General features: G+C 46.6%; 1 long non-coding RNA gene across 1 annotated transcript; it reads left to right on the top strand.

Annotated features, from left to right (window-relative positions):
- The first annotated feature begins 983 nt into the window (after window positions 1-983).
- Window positions 984-1,894, top strand: LOC127293527 (uncharacterized). Its single transcript, XR_011742724.1, has 3 exons — window positions 984-1,155; window positions 1,237-1,496; window positions 1,571-1,894. It is a non-coding gene; the product is annotated as an uncharacterized lncRNA (long non-coding RNA).
- The last annotated feature ends 7,302 nt before the right edge of the window (window positions 1,895-9,196 follow it).

The following is a 9,196-nucleotide window of genomic DNA, read 5'->3' on the forward strand; positions in this document are numbered from 1 at the left end:
TGGTACATGATATCGAGGACTCTCTTTGCTGACAGTGGTGGGAAGTTGGCCCATTGGTGTTGGCTCAAGGCGCTTACGGTGTTGGAGCGCCGGTGGAGTTGGGGAACAGCGGCACTTGCCTACCTCTACCGACAGGTGATGATTTGTTGTATGTACTGTTGTTCTATAGTGTTGTGCCTACCTCTACCTCTAACCAAATGTCTTATGTACGCAGTTGGACGACGCTTGTCGCAGGACTGGGAGCGGCGGTATTGGTGGATGCTTGCTCCTACTTTCTGTATGGAGCTGGGACCGCCTATCAGTTGGCCGGCCCAGGATACTCAAAGCGAGACCATGGCCTCATTACCGGCACAACCTTGATCGGGAGCCGACTTGGGCATATCTTTGGGACAATGTCTCGGAGATGACGAGCGACCCAAAGATCATGTATAGGCACTACACTGAGGAGTTGGATACTCTTACCGCTGAGCAGGTAACCGATTTTAATCCATCACTCTTTTGCAATGGGGACTTCATATTTTAGTCCAATTCCGCAATATTTGTATGTTGCATGTGGATTGGGAGCCATATGGTACCTACTACCGTATTGGCGCGGGGATGGCTGACCTCAACCCCAAGTGCCTTGAGGAGGCGCGTTTCTGGCGTATGCGCTGCCCACTCATATGCATGTGGCTTGTTGAGTACCACCAGCCGCACAGAGTGATGAGGCAGTTTGGGCTGTATCAGGAGTGCCCACCTCAGTGGCAAGACACGGACCACGCGCTTCATAGGTAAACTTTTTGAATCATGGGATGAAAGCTTGTTGATTGAAGAGATAGTATGTAACTTGTTGATTCTTCCAGGCTTGATAGGAAGCAGCAAAGGAAGATCACAGATTGGCCTGTCCATCATAGAGGCCACGTCACAGCGTTCCAACACTGTTTGGAAGCGGTACGGAATGCTGGCGATGTGGAGATTGTCCCCCACGACTTGGCTGCTTTCAACAACTATCTCCAATGGTTTCATGAAAGCACGCGTATCGAGCTAGTGAAACCCGCGTATGATGACGACATCTTGGACGACCCCATCGAGTTCGATGAGCTAGCGCAAAGCCAGCACGACACCTTTGCTCGCAGAGGAAGATCGACTTCTATTGCTTCCGAGTTGAACTTCGTGGTAATGTATTCTCTCGTTAGCTAGTACATCATCTACATTGGCATGTGATCGCTCAATTTTTCTATAATATGTTTGTCGCAGCGGTCTGAGATCCAAAAAACAGCTGAGGAGTGCGAGGTTGTTTGGGATCAGAGCCATACAGATGAGAAGCCTATCGGACCGATGCAGCATTTCATTAAGGTATGGTCACCAACATTCAATGTGAGCTACTGTGTTCGGGTGCCTTTGTAACCATGACTTCCACGACGCAGAACACTGCACGAAAGATGCGGCGGTTAGCCAACTTGCTAGGTTGCCGCGACACCGAAATTGCGGCTACATCCTCTTCTGAAGATGCGGAGGTTTGGACTAATTTGTTACCGCTCGAACATGTGCTTAATAATTTCAACTATTCTAATCTCATGTGTTTGTGAAGATTCCTGACGACGACACCATCCTGAGTCAAGGCATTGCGAGTCAACGCAAGAAGCAAGCCACACGGTCTGCTTACCAGTTGAAGCCAAGGGGCAACGCTCCAAAACGATACACTCCGGACGATTATGTCAACCGAGGAAAGAAGGTTGTCATTGAGGAGGATGAGACGCCGCCGCGGAGATCAACTTTGAGGAAGATGAGGAACGACGAGCCGTTATCTTCAGAGGAGGAGGAGGAGCAGGAGCAGCAAGAGCAGCAGGAGCAGGAGCAACAGCCACGGCAGCGGACGAAAAGGTTGGCCGTCCGGAAGCAGCCCATCAGGAGGGGACGTCGCGGAGGATAGATGCATTTGCTAGTGTTGTGAACTCTATTTCATAAGTATCGTGTTGTGAACCCTATGTCATTTCGAACCGTGTCTCTATTGCTACGTGTTGTTTGAATCTATGTGCTAAGATGTGATCTATGATGCGTGCTATGTGTATGTTCTATGTGTATGAAATTGCTATTGTTGTGTTGAAAACTGTTTAATTAAGGCAAGAGTTGTCATGTTTTTAACACAACTCAACGTGTGGCGCCTCTCAGGCCGGCGCCACACATCACACTGTGGCGCCGCTCCCATCGGCGCCACACATGCACTTGTAATTGCCCAAAACATACTGTAAGACAAAGCGTCTGGGACTTAGCCGTTTTGGCGAGGCTGTTTGTGTGGCGCCGGTGACATTGGCGCCACACCTCACTGTGTGGCGCCCGTGGCATCGGCGCCACACAAACAGCCTCGCCAAAACGGCTAAGTCCCAGACGCTTTGTCTTACAGTATGTTTTGGGCAATTACAAGTGCATGTGTGGCGCCGATGGGATCGGCGCCACACGGGCTGCCACGTTGGATCAGCTCACCAGCTCAGCGTCGACGGGCCACGCCGGATGGGTGTGTGGCGCCGGCAGAAAGGGCGCTACATGGGCATGTGTGGCGCCGATGAGAGGGGCGCCACACAAAAGGGTTAGATGAGTGAAATACTTTCGCCGGAGGGTCAGTCTGTGCTATAGTTTAACAAAAGGGTTATTTCTGTGTAAATCGCCCGAGGACGCCCACCACTCTTCCTCAGCGGAGGGATCGAGCGGCTACTGAAGAAGTACTAGTGTACTGGCGCTGGTTAGAGAGAAGAGTCGAGAGGATAAGGCGAGGAGGATGACGAGATTTTCTATTCCCCAAGTCGCTCCTACTTCTAGTCTTCTGGACGCTGATCCAAGCCCACGTGTTGGGCAGAAAAAAAAAATTATTTACGTGAAATTGCATCTGTATATCTACCTCTGTAGCAGTATCAAATGCTCCGTAAATTTCTGTTTAGAACGATTTGTTTGTTTATTATTCGGTCAAGCAATGTGTTGTTACGTAAATACATAATATTAGACCTTATGTCTATTAGAGATTACAAGTATGTAATGTGCCATGTTATTAATATATTTGCCTCTAGCATATTATAACATGTTATTTGGTACAACAATTTTATCCCGCGCTCCAAATTTATCCGCGTTCAAATTGTTCCTCAAGAACAAATTTGTTGTTTACCAAAATAAATTTTACTATCAAGTAAAATTAATTAAATGCATGATCATACATGCAGGAAAAATGGGTGACATCAGTAAAAAAGAATTCCAAGAACTACAACTTGATGGAAGTAACTATCTATCATGGGCCATGGATATGAAAATAAATTTAAATGGTCGTGGCCTTGGTCCCGTGATTATCACACCCCCAGAAAATGCTCCAGAAATACCCCAAGTGGCAAAGTATGCGGCATTACATTTCATAAGGCACCACCTCCATCCCGATTTAAAAAATAAATATTTGATGGAGGAGGATCCACTAGCTTTATGGAACTCCCTCAAGGAGAGATATGACCAACAAAGAGCGGTTATGTTGCCGGAAGCCGAGAGAGAATGGTCTCTCATAAGGTTCCAGGACTTTAAGTCCGTTGCGGCATATAATTCTGACGTGCATAAAGTTAACTCCAAACTGAGATTTTGCAACAAGCAAGTTTCAGATGAAGATTTAATCGAGAAAACCTTATGCACTTTCCATCCCTCGATGAGGATATTGCAACAGCAATATCGACAACACAAGTACACGAAGTATTCTGAGCTTATATACACATTACTTCAGGCCGAGAAGCATGATGAACTTCTCATGAAAAATCACAATGCTCGCCCAACAGGTGCCATGCCGATCCCTGATGCACATGCTAATGCTCATTTTACTAGTAAATTCGGAAACCGTAAGAGAAACTTCCGAAAATTCAAGGGAAAGTGGAAAAACAATGGTCAAAAGACCAATGGTCAATTTAAGGGGAAAGGTCATTTCAAGAGAAATGATCAAAATGACAACTCTCAAACTTGTCAAAGGTGTGGATGTGCGAATCATCGTACAAACAAATGTCGTATTCCCAAGCACCTAGTGGATCTATACATGAAGTATGGAGGAAAAGGGAAGCAAGTTCATGGAAATAAGGCTGAAGCTCACTTCAATGCCATTGAAGACAACCCTCAAGCTAGTCCTTCTCAAAGTGCTATTGAAGAATTCAAGCCAAAGGACAATATCATCCTCGATGAAGACATGCTTGTGGACTACATCCAAGATGTTTTTGGAGACCTCAATTGATCTCCTAAACAATTGATGTCACTTAGCTACTAAAATACTACGATGTGTTATATATTGTATAACAACAAGTAGAATAAAGTCTTTTAGACTACATGTATTGTATTATGCGAATCAGACATAATATTGTAATGTATTTATATTTCGAATTTGATTTGATGAATATATGAATAAAATAAATTTATTCTAAAATATTCTCTTTCTATTTTTAGAATTTTACGGGAAAAATCCGATGGAAGAAGAATTATGTTTAGTGGATAGTGCTACTACTAACACAATTTTAAGGGAAACAAAATACTTCCAAACTCTTACTAAGAGAAAAGAAGATGTTCTGACTATAACCGGGAGTAACAAAGCAATAATTGGTTCAGGAAGAGCCACATTCACACTCCCTATGGGTACTACTATTGTAATTAAGAATGCACTCTTGTATCCTGAATCAACGCGTACCCTTATAAGTTTCAAAGATATCCGATCAAATGATTTTCATCTTAAAACTGTTAAGATGGATAAGAAAGAATATTTGCTTTTAACAAAAAGCGACGGATACGAGGAACAAACTCTCGAAAAATTTCCTTCATTTTCTTCCGGATTATACTTTACATACATTAAACCCGTACCTTATGTTGCGTACAAAATAATTTTTCAAAATCTTGATAAATTCAAGACTTGGCATGATCGCCTTGGTCATCCTGGAATAGGTATGATGAGAAAAATTATAAGCAATTCTGTTGGTCATAATTTACCAATTAAAAGATTTCCCAAGTCATCAGATTTCGTATGCACTGCATGTGCTACAGGGAAATTAATTATTAGGCCATCCTACCTCAAAGTTAAAAATGAGTCACTTAATTTTCTTGAAAGAATTCAAGGAGATATATGTGGTCCAATACAACCTTTATCTGGACCATTTAGGTACTTTATGGTGCTAATTGATGCATCTACTAGATGGTCACATGTCTGTTTATTATCAACACGTAACCATGCTTTTGCCAAATTAATATCTCAAATTATCAAATTAAGAGCAAATCATCCTGAACACAGGATTAAAACAATAAGAATGGATAATGCGGCTGAATTCAGTTCACGCGCATTCAATGATTATTGTATGGCCTTAGGCATTCATCTAGAACATTCTGTACCTTATGTTCATACTGTTGCGGTCAGAAACCCACCGGCGAGCAGCGACGGGCAACACAGTAGAGCCGGGAGCAACTTAGGGCTGCGGCTGGCCCTGGTCCCTCCGAGCGACGGCCCGCAAAGAACTCCGGCACGCACGTCCGATGCTGGTGCAAGGGCGTGCCACCTGACCTATACCTGGTCAGGAAGGTGATGGAGATGCCTCGCTTAGTTTCCTGCATGGCATACACGTAAACATTAAATACGAGCCTCGATCGGCTCTCAGGTTGTCCTGTGAATCGGCTCGAAGAGCCGATCCACCCATGATTCGCACGAGGTGTACGAATATATGGTGGTCCTGCTTGATCAAGATAAAGTTAAAACGATCTACGATGATTTGGGGTTTTCACCGCATAATCGGATCATCCTACTCACGATTGGGCCTCGCGGCCACGCACGGTGATCGTAAGCCGATCCTAGACAGGGCCTAAAAACCAACACGAGGTTGATCCCCGGAACATCCTGTCTAGGGCTAGCGAACTGCACCCTACGCGCCGCTGGATCCTCCAACCCTTTGTAAGGCCTAACTATTGCAGATATTAAACTAATCCTTAAAGAACAAGGAGCAACCATAACGGACCGGATCTACTAGATAATGATCAAGCGGGGTGCCGCCCCTATACCTAAGATAGGTGTAAGGGCGGCTAGATGTATAAGGGTTGCACTACGACAGCATATGATACGAAGAACAATGCTAACCCTAACACATCTAAGATAACTACGTTGCTCGCCATCAAAAAGGCTTCAGTACGAGCAACGCATGAACAACGAATAAACTTGTACTGCCTAGATCGCAAGAGCATGATGCTTACCCGGAAGAAACCCTCGAGACAAGGGAGTTGGCGATGCGCCTAGATTGATTTGTTGGTGAACGTTGGTCGTTGTTTATTTCATAAACCCTAGATACATATTTATAGTCCGTAGACTTTCTAACGTGGGAATAATCCCCACCGTGCACGAGACAAACTCTAACTAACCGACACGTATCCTACTATATTACAGATACACGGGCAAACTAGCCCAAACTTTGCATAACAGGCCGATTCACGTATTTCTTCCATGTATATTCTTCAAGTCCATCTTGATCGCGGCCCACCTCTGACTCGGTCAAATTCTGGTGATAACACATGCCCCCCTGGTTTTGGAATTGATAATTCCAAAATCACTCTGCTTTTCCTTCGTCGGGTCATGTCGTGGCAGAGCAGAACCGTCGCAGTATCCTTCATCATGATGCCTCGTCTTCTCAACTTCTCTGCAAAATTTGACAGCTTTAGCACCACTTCCTCGGAAACTGCAATGGCATTAAATCTCCACTAGGCTCCTCCTTATTTAACTGTGCCGATTGATTAGCTCTCTTCATCCCCTTCCTCTGCTCTAGCTATCGGCACCGAAAAAACCCTCTTTCTTTGTAGCAATGTCTTCCTCTTCCTCCGTCTCCTCCGGCCTCTCCCTCCAGTCTTCCTCCTCGAGCGAGCCGGAGTGGAACTTTGATCATGTGCCAAACGGCCCACCCGAAGCACTCATCGGGTCAGATGGCGACCTGCCTCTGACCGATGGGGAAGACGACCCCAAGTTCCTCATCGAAGGGGAGCTGATAAGCGAAAGCGAAGACGACCTCCATCCCTGGGTGAAACCCACCTCCTCCGACGGGAAGGAGGAAGAAGAAGAAGTAGAGGAAGAAGAGGAAAAGGAGGAAGATGATTCCTCCTCCTCCGCTAAGAAACCGTCGGCAAAGCGATTCCGCGCTTGGGCGGACAGCGAGGACGATGATGATGACGAGGAGGAAGAGGAGAAGGAGGAGGATGAATCCTCCTCCTCCGCTGGATATCCGCCGGCAAAGCGCTTCCGCTCTTGGGCGGACAGCGAGGATGATGATGATGACGAGGAAGACGAAGCTCCGGCCGAGGGCTGGGGCAGCAGTGACGAAGAACTCCCCGGAAGCAGCGCCGACGGCAGCTACAACGGCGATGATGAGGACAGCGACGACCCCTAGAACAGGGGCAAATTAGTGTAGGACTAGTAGTAGCAGTGCACTAGTCATCAGATCCCCCTTTTGAGAGCCATCGGCTCCTTCTTGTAAAGCCGCTCCTTTGAATTAATAAAGAATTGTTCTTTCAATTAATCCAATGTCAAGTCTTCCGCTCGCCACACCAAGACCGATAGCAACGTATCGGATCAGATACCGATTAGACCGTCAGTCAAGCACTTCTCAAATTCAGACCGTGATTTGATATTTGACCAATATATTCCGCAATCCTACAGCCGATGGCTGTTCATCGGCTGTTTTGAGAATCCAGTCTCCTTCATTTTCTTGCAGTAACAGGACGGTCCAAACCCTGTAGATGACGACGGCTTCCCTTTCAGGCTCCTCTCCGTAGCTCTAGCAGTCTGCTTCTGCAACGACTCACCGCTTTCGGAGAAGGTTATGGTGCAGGGTTAGCCGATGCAACTCCAATCGGCTCCAGAAACAGAGCGTCTATCAAATCAGCTGCCCCCCGAGCCTTAGTCAAAGAGAGAACGGTGGCGAGGAAACCCAGTTCAGTCCAAGGGCCCTGAACTCAGGCAAATTGAGACAGCCACCATGCAGAGGTCCTAATCATGTCTACGAACGTAGTTGGGAAAATAGCCAACTTGTAGACGCATCAAAACCGATCACCCTTCTTCCTTTGAAAGCCGATATTGCAGATGAAGTACCAACGGCTTAAAGAGCAAAGGGTTGCCTGGTGCCAAAACTGACGTTTCCGCCAGTACTGCTGAACTGTCGCAAAGGGTTGGAAGTCCTTGACGAGAAGGTTCAGGTCCCAACATCGGCTCCTTGCAGCCGAGGAAGCTCTCATTGTCCACTCCTTCGAGGACGCAGAAAGTCTCATAGCTGAACTGGACTTGGTGAAGATCTGCGTCTTGAACAAGCAACAAGTAGATCCTGTGTAATTGTACTAGAGTCGATGGCTGTGCATCGGCTTCGTTTCTTAGTTCTAAAGTCGATGTCCTTGCATCGGCTGTATATCATGACTTTTTTTTACTGGCCGATTTTTTCTATCGGCCCCCAACATTTCACTGCACACATGTTCAGTGCACATGTTCATCTGATGTAGGTGCCCCCCGAGCCGAATCTGTCAGGTAACTGCAGATATCGGCTCTGTAGCTTAGCCAAGGCACTGTATTTGCACGTCGGCTCCGGTAGGACCAATGTTGATTTTTCCTAACTCATCAGCCGACGTAAAACCGCTGCCCAGTAGATTGATGTTGAACACAAGCAGAACATGTGGTGAGGATAATTTTGGCCGATTGCTGGAATCGGCCTCCATATTGAATCGCTCAATGAAGGTTTTGTAATGTTCCTTCATAGATCTTTGGGGCCGATCCCAAGGATCGGCCTCGCCACGTTTGCTCATTGGTTTGCTCTTGCTATATGGTCAGGCCGGTGGATAAAACCAGCGTAACCCCATCCTTTGTCGCGTCGATGCGCTCGTAGTCGTCCAAATTGGGTGCCCCATCTAATCCTGGAGCACTAAACTCCGTCGGAATTATGAGCACCACGTTTGTGCCAGCCGATGTTTCATCATCGGCTTTCCTTTGTTTGGGGCGCCACTCCATTTTTTGTGGTCGACCCTCTTCATCCAGGGTTTGCTGGATCTTCGCGGCCAGATCAGGCCGCGCCTTCCTTAGCGTGTGCAGGTATAACCTTTCGGCTTCCTCCAAGCCGCGCAGTCGCTGAACCCTACGCTTTTGGGAACGGCTGAGCCCATCAGGGCACCACCTTGGCCGGTGGTACTTGTCTTCTTCTTCATCATC

This window comes from Lolium perenne, chromosome 4 (assembly GCF_019359855.2).
Source record: "Lolium perenne isolate Kyuss_39 chromosome 4, Kyuss_2.0, whole genome shotgun sequence".
Lineage (NCBI taxonomy): Eukaryota > Viridiplantae > Streptophyta > Magnoliopsida > Poales > Poaceae > Lolium > Lolium perenne.